The 12764-nt window shown below is 47.4% G+C and overlaps 1 protein-coding gene and 1 long non-coding RNA gene across 6 annotated transcripts in view; one reads left to right on the top strand and one right to left on the bottom strand.

Annotated features, from left to right (window-relative positions):
* Positions 1–1449: 1449 nt before the first annotated feature.
* Positions 1450–2909, bottom strand: LOC114708215. Its single transcript, XR_005092669.1, has 2 exons — positions 2765–2909; positions 1450–2562 (listed from the first exon to the last, which is right to left on the bottom strand). It is a non-coding gene; the product is annotated as an uncharacterized LOC114708215 (long non-coding RNA).
* Ino80d (INO80 complex subunit D) overlaps positions 2654–12764 on the top strand; it is a 73242-nt gene continuing 63131 nt past the window's right edge. For 2 of the 5 annotated variants that reach the window (XM_028891317.2, XM_037210349.1), the window contains exons 1-2: positions 2655–2817; positions 11532–11637. The gene's annotated coding sequence lies outside the window, so the exon portion shown is untranslated. Of the gene's footprint in view, positions 2818–3115; positions 3278–3358; positions 3550–11531; positions 11638–12764 lie in introns of those variants that run through there. The other 3 variants (XM_028891322.2, XM_028891318.2, XM_028891319.2) reach the window with 3 other exon arrangements.

The following is a 12764-nucleotide window of genomic DNA, read 5'->3' on the forward strand; positions in this document are numbered from 1 at the left end:
GCCTCTCCACACACTAAATGTCACAAGTCTTCACAGTTCAATTCTCCAAAAGTAAATTTCCTGGGATTTCTTCCTTCTTGGTTGAACTGTAATCCCCCAAATTTTGGCTAGCTGGGATGATGGGGTAAACACGAGTTATGCCAATGTACAAGGAACACCCGGGGCACAGAAAAGCAGTGAAATCCTAAAGACATGCACTACGGCCTCTGCTGGTCATGAAAACAAGTCTCTTCGGTGACAAGAGGGATGTTCAATGCCAAGGCTGCTCCAGCTCTCGAAACACTGAGATCACTGTCTACATAAGGTTAAGGCACACAGAAGGGAAAGAAAACGCGCTGCCGGCAAACATGCTTTCCAACTCCAGCAGTGGTCTCAGTTACAGAAACCTAACTCTCCTGGAACGACCACTGTGCTTAACGTCCACGTGTTGAAGAACAAATACTGGGCTAGGTGTTGTGGCGTGTGACTAATACTAGCACTTGAGAGGCAGAAGGATGGCTGTGAGTTCCATGCTAGCCTGAACTACATACTGAGTTCAGGGCCAGCGTGAGTTATATAGCAGGATCCTGTCTCGAAACAAACCAAAGCAAAACAAACAACAACATTGTAAACATAGCACAACTTCACAAGTAAGGGGAAACCGGTTAATTTTAATGCCTATAGATTTTCCTATCAAAGAAGGAGGTAAAACTCACAGAAGGTATTATATGCAAATTTTGATAATAAAGCTCCACAGATAAACATTATCTGAATTCATCTTAAAGTTATAACTCAGAAACAGGCATTTTAAACTGGAGTTATCAGTTACTCCTAAATGATTTGTAATGAATTTTAAGTGGAAATCCCTCATTCCCTTTGAACATATGAAAAGCCTGGCCATTTCCTACCACGCTTCCAATGCCTCTGCAAGAAATTCACCACAGCTCTCCCGGAGTAAATGCCAGTCGGCCGCACCTGGTGTCTGTCATCCCTGCACCCAGTACAGTTTAACTTTGATCCTGTTTATGTGCTAAAATCTGCTCTAAAAAATAAGGAAATTGTGGGGCTGGAGAGACGGCTCAGTGGTTAAGAGCACTGACTGCTCTCCCAGAGGACCCACGTTCAATTCCCAGCACCCAGGTGTGGCAGCTCACAACTGTCTGTAACTCCAGTTCCAGGGGACCCAACACCCCCACACAGACATACAAGCAGGCAAAACACCAATGCACATACAATAAAAAATAAATCAATTCTTAAAAAAACAAAATTCACGACATCCTTGCAGTCTATGAAGTTACTCAACAGGCTGGCACCACACTGGAAGTTCTGAACATTTCAACACCAGGAAGAATAAACACACCCCTCAATTCTGTGTTGTGAGAAGCAGAGAGAACTCTGTGTAATGCACCAAAGATCCGAACATTAAATTATCTATACAGACAAAGAAAATAACACAAGTGCAATCCTAAATGTAATTCTTAATAAATAACTTTACTTAAAGAAAATCCAAAGCATCTTTCAATCTACTGCTAGGTTTACAGGAGTAATCTTTCTTCTCGGGCAGACAGACCATCACAGGCTTGGTCTGCTGTAAGGAGAGTTTAAATACACAGTGCTTTAATTTGCACTGTGAAAAATAAACAGCTGTATTAGGCCTTTCTGGACAGTCAATAGGTTTTACTTCCACTGCTTTGAGAAAAGACAAAAGACATCCCTTTTCAGTTGACTTGCTGCGCCCTCAGTTTCGTGGATACCAAAACCACAGAATCTCCACTACAACACACGAGAACACAAACACGCATACATGCAATATAAACGGGCAATGAAATAAACACAATAAAGTGACCTTGACGTCTCTGAAGTGCCAATTTACACACTAACCAGCAGATACAGAACTTGGACCTGCCATAGAGAAGAAGAAAAAAACCATTATTAGCCTGGAGGAAAAAAGAAAAACATGAAGCTACCACTGTCACCATCACGGAAAAGAAAAAAAAAAGTTAAAACGGAAAGCAACGATAATATCGTAAAACCTGTGTCTTGTCAAGATTTCTTGCCATCAGAAGGTGCAGAGACAGACATTCCCCCCTCTACGGGGCGAGTGAACTCGATTCTGTTTCCATCCCAGCTTTTCCAACCCTTAGGCGCCGGTGTAGCCCGCGAGTGTGGACTTTTTTTTCCCCCACCCCGGAGAGGCGAGGTAGAAATTTGCACTTTCTCCGGAGCCGGTGCACTTTTCCCCTTGGCCCCTGTTAGCTCTCTGCCTCCAAGATGGTAGGAAAGTTGTCGTTTCGGAGGGCAGAGGAACTGCGCTGTGGTGCTATGTCCTCGCAGTGCCTGTAGTGGTGCTGTAGGAGGCTGCCGCCTCTTCCCGTGCAGGCGGGCAGCCCTGCCTTCTTGGCTGGAGAGTACATTCAGGGATTTCCCCTTCACGATCGCCGACCCCGGGAGCACTTTTTAGTTTCCAAAATAAAAATATGATCCTCACCCCTTCTTGTTCGACAGGCAAAGACTCTCGCTGAAGCCCAGGGGGGGGAGCAGTACCAGCCGAGCTTCCTAGTCCACTGCCAGCGCCTCTCTGATCTGTCAGCCCAGCCGAGGGAGAAGGGGGGGGGAGGGAGGAAGGAGGAGGAGGGAGAAAAAAAAAAAAACAAAAAAAAAAAAAAAAAAAAAAAAGGCAGCTGAAAGGTAAGCAGAGGCGGCCCCAGGCCCGGCCCACATCCCCGGGCTCCCGTAGGGCGGCGGGCTGGGCCGCGCAGGCAGGGCGGGCGGCGAGCGCGCTTACGTGAGGCCGGGGATTCGCCGGCCCACGCCAGGCCGCGGGCGGAGAATGAAAGGGTGAGTGGGGCCGGCGCTGGGGTGGCTGGGGGCCCGGGGTGGGAGACCTGGGGGGGGGCCTCGGGGACGCCCTCGGGGCAGCTCCGGCGGGGGTTCCGGCGGCGGCGGACTGAGCGCGGCGAGCAGCGCGGCCTGCGCGGGCCGGGCCTGGGGAGGGCTGCGGGAAGGGGAGGGGGACGGACGCCCTAGGCCTCGGGCCCGCGGCGGCCGCGCCCTGCCCCCGCGCCACAGGCCTCCCGCGCCCCTGGGGTCCCCCGGGGCCTCGGGGCGGGCGGGCGGGCGGCGCGGCGGGGCTGCATCCTGCGCCGGCCCCAGGCTCTCCCGCGGGGCGGAAGGCCGGGCGGGCGGCGGGGACCGGGACGGCGGGGCCTTGAGAGAGTGGAGAGTGTGCGGCCGCTCCGTCCCTCCCGTCCCCCGTCCCCCCCCCGGGCATCGCGCAGACGGGGTCCCCGGGATTCCGGTAACTGTTGGGTTGATTTATTCCCCCCACTCCGCGGCGCTCCGGACGGCCTGGCCGGGGCGGGGCGGGCGGCCTGGCGGGCGTGGGGTGGAGGGGCGGCGAGAAGTCAGGTGCAGCCGCGGCCCGGAAAGTTTCCTCTTAGGCCCGAATTGGGGGTTGCCTTCTCTCCGGGGAGCCCCGGTCCTAGCGCCGGGGACCCCCCGAGGGCGTCGGGGAGGGGGGAGAGCACTCGGCTGGCTGGAAAACTCTTTGCCAGTTCCTGTCCATTCAAGGTACTCCGCCCCTGCACCCCTCGCCCGCGCCCCACCCCACTCCCCGCGATCCCCCTCCGGGGCTGCCAACTCCAGCCCATTCCCCCCCCCAAGAGCTCCCAGGCCCGGGGAGAAGCCTTCTCTTCCGGTTTGGAAAAGTTTTCAAGGGATTTTTTTTTTTCTTTTCTTTTCCCCCTTTCGCGTTATTAGTTAGTGACTGGGCTCTGGGGGGTGGGAAGGGAGGAGGTGGATTCAGGTGCTGCTCCTACTGCACGGTCTTGGCCCGGCGGCCTCCCTCTCTCCCTCTCTCTCTCTCTCTCTCTCTCTCTCTCTCTCTTTTTTAATTCCGTACCCCATGGAACAGCGGTGAGGGTGTTGCTTGTTCATGTATTACACCCCCCCCTTCCCCAACCTTTCCTCCCTGACTCCTTTGGGTCTCCAGATCCCTCTTTCTGGACAGCTCCGGGCAGTAGGGATCTCAGAGTGCAAACTGTCAGGGAGAGGGGCAGGACCGGGCAGGCTTCTGGAGCAGCCAGTGTCCCCTAGCCTCCAGGTTGCAGGAGTTCCCCCCTCCACCCCCCCCTCTGATTTGGTCACCGTCCGGTTAAACCAACTCAGAAACTGAAGCCACGAGGAGGTGAAGGGGGGGACGGGGGACGGACACGACACCTCGGCTGACAGACAGACGTTGCAGAGCAATTCAAAATTGGGAGGAAGGAACTGGAGGGGCAGGGCGGCTTTTGAAGTAAGGTCCTACCTGCAGTTTTCAGGAGCAATGCTTGGTTTGTCCTGATGCTAACTGTTTAGCTTTGTGCGATATCCTTAGGTGCTTGTCTGGAGTTAGAAAAAGGGGGCGTTTAAGGAAACTTAAAAGTTGTGATGGCTACAGCTCAGGGGTCTGCGAGCTGAACATAGACTTTGGCTTTGGCCTACCCTGCAAACGAACTCGATTTTGGTTCAGGCTTCGGTGCCATCAACTCTGAAACTTTTTTTTCTCTTGTGTAGTAAACTCAAATTTCCAAATCTAGATTTCCTTCTCTTCGAAGGTCGGCTGGGCTACCACTGACCACCTCCTGGTTGTCGTTTAGTGTTGAAATTGCAATGTACATGGCCCTGCCACCTCCAGCCCCATCGTGGGCATGAGTGAAGAGTTCAGTTGACCTCTTTTATTCATGTCCCCCCCCCCCCCCGCCCCTTGGGTCAGTGTGTGTGTGTGTGTGTGTGTGTGTGTGTCCTGCTTGGTTGCTTGCTTGCTGGAGATTGCTGGCACAGGCAGACCACGTTCTGATCACTCAGCCCACAGAGCAGTGGTAGTGAAAAATTGCCTGTCAATTGCAGAGCCACGGGGGTAATCCCTGACTTGGTCAGCCCTGGCTCCTGTGAGGCCTCACACTGAGGCTCCTTACATGATTCTTACCAAGGATCCTTTGCTTTTGTCTGGCTAAAATAGAACTCTGTTTTCTCACAGTGTTAGATGACCAGCCATTTAGACTTGTGCCCAAGAAAGTCTTGATATTTGAAGATGGATGGTATGGATTTGGTATCAGAATGCAAATTACATGTAATGGTTGTTTTATCATTATTGATTAATTGAAATTGCTTATTGACTAGGGCATTTCATGTATGTGTGTAGCAAAACCATTATTCCTGTTGTGGCCCTTATTTTCAGAGCAAACTGTGTAGAAGAAAAATCATTCTGAGTCCCCTTTTCCCAGGATATTTTAAAAGTTGAAAGAAATCTTGCTATTTTGTAATTTTTTTGTTTTTGTTTTTTTCTTCGAGACAGGGTTTCTCTGTGTAGTCCTGGCTATCTTGGAACTCACTCTATAGACCAGGCTGGACTCAAACTCGTGTGTGTGTGTGTGTGTGTGTGTGTGTGTGTGTGTATGTATGTATTCTGGCGAGATCAGACACCAGACAGCCTGGGAATTGAACTCTGGAGCATCAGTCAGTGCTCTTAACTGCTGAGCCATCTCTCTCCCATGAGATCAGTATGTTTAATGCTTATCATCAGCTTCATATTCTTAGCGTTTCAAAAACTGTATTATGTACAAATACTGAAAGTTTAATGTTTTTTTTCCCCATCCTGTCCCAAACATTTTAATTCACTCTTGTAACCCACTCATGGGCTATTTTATTCCTGAAGAAATGGTAGATTTGATGTTTTAAAAGTTAATTTTATTTCAAACTAATAAGACACTTCCTGGGAACATACTGAATAGTTTTAAATTGAAAGGGACTGTCTCTTTCACTATGAGTCGTTTTGTTTAAAAAGTAGATGTTTAATTTGTATGTCTGAAATAATCGACTTTTCTTTTCTCTAAAAGATTTTATAAAGAAATTTGAGTATCTCATCACCATTGTTTTTTTTTTCTTTGTAGAAAATCATATTGCTGCTCTTTTTAAAATTTTATTTTATGTTGTGTATGGGTGTTTGGCCTGCAGGTGTGTCTGCGTACCATGTGGGTGCTGTGCCTGAGGAGGCCAGAAGAGGGTGTCAGCTCCCCTGGAACCCAGATGGTTGTACACCACCACCACCTGGGTGCTGGGAGTGAACCCTGGGTCCTCTGACAGAGCAGCCAGGGAGTGCTCTTGACTTCCGAGCCTGGCTCTCATTGCTGCTGATTTTTGGAGGTTTGAAAATTTTAAGTTAGATGGACAGTGTGCAGCCTGAGCACTTGACAGTGCCAGTTCAACCAAACACTTGGATTCCCTTTGTGGGAGGTCTTCTCGGGTTAGCTCTCGGCATCTCCGTTTGGAACAGGGGTTGAGGTTCTGGAAAGCCTGGCCATTTGTGTCTGGAGACAGCTTCTTTGCACACTGGTCCCCTGTGAAGGTGAGACAGGCCCGAGGCTGCACTGGATGTACTGTAGGGTGGATAGATACAGTGTGTTCTCAAAGTGGTCCAAGACACAGCTTCTCACTGCATCAGCTCTGAGCGCCTCCCAGGGGCCCATGGAAAGGCCAATTTGAGACAGTGTTCCTGGCCATTTTGAGATTTGGGAGAAACTGAAGTTAAAATGTTAGGCTTCCTGCTTTTCCTTCCCTGATTTAAGGTGACCGACCACTTGGTTCTAACTCTTTCACACAGTGTGATTTACTTGTTATTTATATTTATTTTGGAGACAGGGTCTCACTGCTTAGACTGGGCTGGCCACTGACTCACTGTGACCTTCCTGCATCTGAGTGCTGGCCTTAGGGATGTATGCTACCATCCCAGCTGTGGTTTACACGTAAAACTAATTCTTAGGCAGGATGGCAGTGGACGCCTGTATTCCAGGACCAGAGGATTTCAAGTTCAAGGCCAACCTGGTTATATAGTATGACCCTGCTAACCCCACCCCCAACCCTCTCAGGAAAACCCACATGAGATCATTGTATCATGCCATCATCCAGCCATACTTGGTTGGAACCAGGCTTTGGGTTGAGCTCTGCTCTGATCCTATTTTTCCTTAATCTTTGATTTCTTTAACAGGACAGGGGAATACAATTCCTTGCTATAAGGATTTGATGGTTCTTCTAGCCCACCTTGTGTTCTTTAGTAACACCATCTAAGTAACATCTTGTTTGTTTGCTTTTTCCGTTACTAAAAATAGTCCATACTCATACTATATTTGGAGTGTCCATCCCACTCAGGATGATAACATTTTCGTGCCTTTCTGTTTTTGTCTGAGTGTGCACACAGCATAAGCTCAGAACCTTGAAGGTAGCAGTTGTGTAAGACTATCGTATTGGTTAAAAATTGGGGCTTTAGAGTCAAATTGGTCTTTAATCCTAGTGATATGACACCTTATAATTAAAATTAATCTTTCTTTTATGTTGTTGTATTGTGTGTGTGTGTGTGTGTGTGTGTGTGTTTATGGCACACCATGCATGTGAGGTCAGAGGACAGCTTGCAGGAGTCAAGTTTTCTGATTCCACCAGGTGGCTCCCAGGGATTGAACTCAGGTTGTCAGGATTGGCAGCAAGCGCCTTTACCTGCTGAGCCACCTTGGCAGCCCCTAAAGCTAATCTTATTAATCAAAATCAAAATAAATTCTAAGCCAGGCAATGGTGGCACACACTTTTAATCCTAGGGAGGCAGAGGCAGGTGGATCTCTGCATTTGAGGCCAGCCTGGTCTATATAGAGAGTTCTAGGGCTCCATGGGTAGACCTTTATAGTAATGATAATATTAATAAAAATAACCATTATTTTAAAAGGCAGGCTGGAGAGATGGCTCAGTACTTAAGAGCATTTGTTGCCCTTCCAGAAAACTCAAGTTTGGTTCCCACATTGGGTGGCTCACAACTGTCTGCTCCAGGTGACCTAATAGTACCCTCTTCTGGGCTCTTAAGCATTCATACATTCATACATCCAACACATAGACACTTCAAAATCAAAACGGTGCTGGAGAGATGGCTCAGTGGTTATTTGTGCTGCTGCTCTCCAGGAGGGTCCAAGCTCTATTCTCAGCATATATGCATTTGATGGCTCATGACTGTAACTTCAGATCCTGGGGCTCAGAGACACCTCTGAGGTGCACAAACCCACACACAGACCAAATACACACACACACACACACACACACACACACACACACACACACACACGCACACGCTCGTGATTAGAAATAAAAATAGTCAAACAAAATTTAAATTTATTTTATTTTTTTATTTTTATTTATTTTTTATTTTATGAGCATTAATGTTTTGCCTGCATGTATGTTTGTGTGAGGGTGTCAGATCTTGGAGTTACAGGCAGTTGTGAGCTGCCATGTGGGTGTTGGGAGTTGAATCTGGTTCCTCTAGAAGAACAGCCTGTGCTCTAACCACTGAACCATCTCTCCAGCCCCCTAAAGTTGATTTTATTAATCTTAGCTTCAGGCTGGGACTGGTAACACGTGCAATCTAGTACTTGGGAGGCCGAGGCAGGACGATCAAGAGTTGGATGTCAGCCAGAGCTGCAGTGAGTTTAGGCCAGCTTGGAGCCGAGTGAGGCTTTGTCTCAAAGAAACAAAAGTAGTCGGAGTGTCTTCATCAGTGAAGCAGCACTGATCTTAGCTGTTCTGTGGTGTGGCTATGGAAACAGGCTTTGCACTTTAGAATGGTAAAGTAGTGTGATTTGGTTTGCTCCTTTAATTTGTGTTTTCTTTCCATGGTACTAACCATTGAACCCAGGGCCTTGCAGTCTCTACTACTGAGGTGAATTTGAACTTGACATCCTCTATGCCTGACTGTCCTTAAGATTAGGACTTAAGATTTGTGGCTTTGAAGGCCTGGGTAGTGTGTGGCATTGGTAGGCTGACTCTGGAGTGACCTGAGGAGGTGACAGGAGTCACTGACTCCAGTGCTTGTTCCTTTATCAGATCAGCTGGCTTGTGGCAGCGCCTAGCCTGACAATACAAAAACTTTTTTTCTGTTTGCTTGTTTCAGTTTAAAAAGAAAGACAGACCTATTATCCCAACTCTCTGGAGACAGAGGCAGGTGGATCTCCATGAGTTCAAGGCCAGCCAGGTCTACAAAGTGAGTTCCAGGACAGCCACAGCAGTTATACGAGAAACCCTGTCTCGAGGGGGGAAAAAAAAAAGTCTCCTGCAGGAAGTATGACCTTGAACTTCTGAACCTCCAGAGTGGAGATTTTAGGCGTGCACCATTATTTATGAGGTGCCCTTTATTGGTTATTGAACCCAGGACTTCTGGGGCTGTTGGTGAGCGCTCTACCAAGCAACCAAGCTATGGCTCTAGGTAGCTCCTTCTCTCCCCCCCCACCCCCACCCCATCACAGAACTTCAGTATGGTGGTGAAGAAGACTTAGAAAACTGTTATTTACAACACTGAATGATTTGGAATGAGCTAACCCGGAGGAAGGAAACCTATTTTTCTGCTCTGGTCTAGGCAGGGCTTTCCTGAGGGCTTTGCATCGGCGGTTTCTCCTCTAAGCAAATGGGAGGAGTTAGGTATTTCAGGAGGTGGGACCTGCAAGTATGAATAAATGCCTAGGGACAATAGAGTGCTCTGTGTTGCAAATTGGGGTTCTTTGTGGCCTTGGACCATGGGGAGTGGTGGTGTAAATGCTAAGTGGAGACTCAAGTTTCTCTGCTAGGGTAAGGAGTGTGGGTTTCTTTTAAATTTACTAGTGACTCTGAGGGTCTTTGGCCAAGTACATTACTTAAAATAAAGCGGTTGGAGTTGTATAAAGAGTAGGTATAATAAAAGGGGGCAGGATGGATGGAATTCCAGTGAGGCAGCTCCCCAGAAGACCGTGAGGAGGGTTTTGAACTAAGGTGGCTGTGAGCCAGGGAGGTGGCAGAGGCCGCTTATAGGGTAAGAGGCCCCAAAAGTGTGTCTGCATGGAGGTGCAGGCGGGGTGGGAGGCGTCCTCAGAGGGCAGCCAAATGGTAGGTTTGAAATCTGGAGTCAGATACACATTAAAAATGACAATAAACGCCCTGGAAATGCTTTTGTATGACTTACACTATTGTGTATAACTTAGTGACTTTATAGATGGAACAGATTATAAAATAACTTGGTTGTGAATGTTTAGAAATTCCAACCAGCAGCTGTCCTAAAAATATTAAATTTTGTGAGGAATTTTAAATCTGAAAATTTGGAAGGTCTGGATGTAGGACTGGATTTCAATTTTTAGTTTCTTTGTTTTGTTGAGAAAAGGTCTCATGTAGCTTAGGGTGGCCTTGAACTTGTAGCCACCTTCCCATCCAGCCTCTGTTGTCTTTTTTGAGACAGTATCTTACACAAGTTCTAGCTGGCCCGGAATTGACAGACTTGAGTTCACAGCAATCTTCCTGCCTCAACCTCCCTAGTATTGAGATTACAGGTGTGAGCCACCACACCTGTGAGGTCTGCTTTTTTTTTTTTTTTTTTTTGTTTAATTCAGTAACTTGCTGAAACTTGTTGGAGTTGGGTCCTTCAGAAGAGCAAAGTTTGCTGAGGTCTGCCCGTGGTCCACTTCTGCCCCACCATAGGCCTTTCATCATGTGCCACTATAAAGTAAAATCAAAAGAAGCCTGGCTAGCAACGCTGGCTGAGTGTGGAGGCAGGGGAGGGGAGGCTACTGACTGAGGCCTGGAGACAGAGAGATTTCCAAGAGTGAGTGGCTCCACCTGCTCCCGAGAATCCAAGTAAGAGAAAGGAAAAGTGGATGGATTCAGTAGCAGAAGAGCCATTTGTTTCCGATTCTTAGAAGCGAGGAATCTTAGAACAGAGTTTAGCCACCACTACCTTTTTCTCCTTTCTGGAGTGTAGGATTTTCTGCAGTAGTCGGGACACAGGCAGGGATTCAGTAAGCATTTGTGGTAAAGAATTATTAACTGGAGCTGATGAATGTTCTAACCAAATCATTCAAGTGTGTGCAAGTGTGTACACGTGTGCATGTGCCTGCACTCCAGGGCTCCTAGGGAATCAAAGCTGAGCTTGCCACGTGCTAGGGAAGAAACAACGTCCCCCAGACCCCAAACACTCTTCCGCCTGTTGCTTTGTTTTGAGACTGAGTCTCACTATGTAGCCCTGGCTGCCCTGGACCTTACCATATAGCCCAGGCTGGCCTCGAATCCACAGAGACGCACCTGCCTCTGCCTCTTAAGTGCTGAGGTTAAAGGCCTGGCTTCTGTTAGTGTTTTCTGTCTGAAGAGAATCAATACCTAAGTGCTCTTTACAGATGTAGAAACCATTTTTTTTTAGATGTGGATTTTTAATGTGGCTCGCAGGAGAAACTTCTCTGTATATTCTATAACTCTAGCCCCAAGGAGGTAGGAGGGCCTGAATTAGTAGAGAATTATACTGCACCGTTCAGAAACCACTGGCAGCTGGTAGAGGGCATTTTAGCCCTGCAGATTGGAGATGAAAATGATAATACTAATAAACTACCACTTACTGTTTCTAATAGAAGTTAACGTTAAGTGATTACTATGTGCTGGGTACCATGCTAAGCATGGGTTCTTGAAATACCTAATTTAATTCTGCTAAGCAACTCAATGAGGTACATACAATTATCTTCCTTTTACAGATGAGAAAACTGACCAGATTGGAGCCCCATCCCTGATCCTCCCAGAGGCAATGAATGATCTGTTTCTCTGCTGCATAAACTGCCCCTAACCTTTCTCATAAGTCAGGTAAGGCCACTTCATTAATTTAAATTCATTATGTGAAGTTTTTGGTACACTTGCCTTTTGAGGAGTCTTGGGCACATACCAAGTATTTGGTAAGCACTTACTTTCTTTTTAAATTATTTTGGTTTGCACTTGATTATGACTTTATATTTTTGGGAGAAGGGCAGTTTTCTCTTTCAGTCATACCGGTTGATATATTTTCATCTTCAGTGAAGTTTTACTACATTAAAATTAGTATATTCTAATTAGCTAGATTTATTTTTTCTTGATCAATTAAACTCTAATTCATTTTATTCTTTTTTAAAAGTTGTTTATTTTTTAATGTGCATTGGTGTTTTACATGTTTGAGGGAGTCAGATCTCCTGAAAGTGGAATTATAGACAGTTGTGGACTGCCATGTGTGTGTTGGGAATTGAACCTGGGTCCTCTGGAAGAACAGCCAGTGTTTTTAACCCTGGAGCCATCTCTCCAGCCCTTCAAATTCATTTCTAAAAGTTCAAGTAAAAGAAAACCTTGAAGTTTAAAGGCTGAAGTAGGAGACTGAGTTTAGCACAGTAGTGGCCACTCCTGGATAAGTAAATATTCTCGTCTGTATTAATTTGTTAGAAAACTGATATTACAAGAACTTACTGATAAGTAACCCCCACCCCCACCCCGGGTGTGTGTGTAACTCCTCCGATGCAGTGAATCAGATCAGGCCGAATTAAAGTCCAGATTTAATCTGAGCAGAACATTCCCAGGTGGTCCCAGGGGAAGAGGAGAAACCACACGGCAAGGCTATGGGCCCTCTTAAATAGCCTGTAGGCGTGGTCTCAGGCATCTCAGGGGGAGGAGCCGCCCCTTAGTGGGCTTTGTTGGGGGCGGGTCTGGAATGGGAGGAGTGGGCCTGAGCGGAGCTCCCCAAAGTCCACATTCGTTCCAGTTTAAAAGAATAGTTGGCCGGGCGGTGGTGGCGCACGCCTTTAATCCCAGCACTCGGGAGGCAGAGCCAGGCGGATCTCTGTGAGTTCGAGGCCAGCCTGGGCTACCAAGTGAGTCCCAGGAAAGGCGCAAAGCTACACAGAGAAACCCTGTCTCGAAAAACCAAAAAAAAAAAAAAAAAAAAAAAAGAGTAGTTGGACATTGGTAGA

This window comes from Peromyscus leucopus, chromosome 13 (genome assembly GCF_004664715.2).
Source record: "Peromyscus leucopus breed LL Stock chromosome 13, UCI_PerLeu_2.1, whole genome shotgun sequence".
Taxonomy (NCBI): Eukaryota; Metazoa; Chordata; class Mammalia; order Rodentia; family Cricetidae; genus Peromyscus; species Peromyscus leucopus.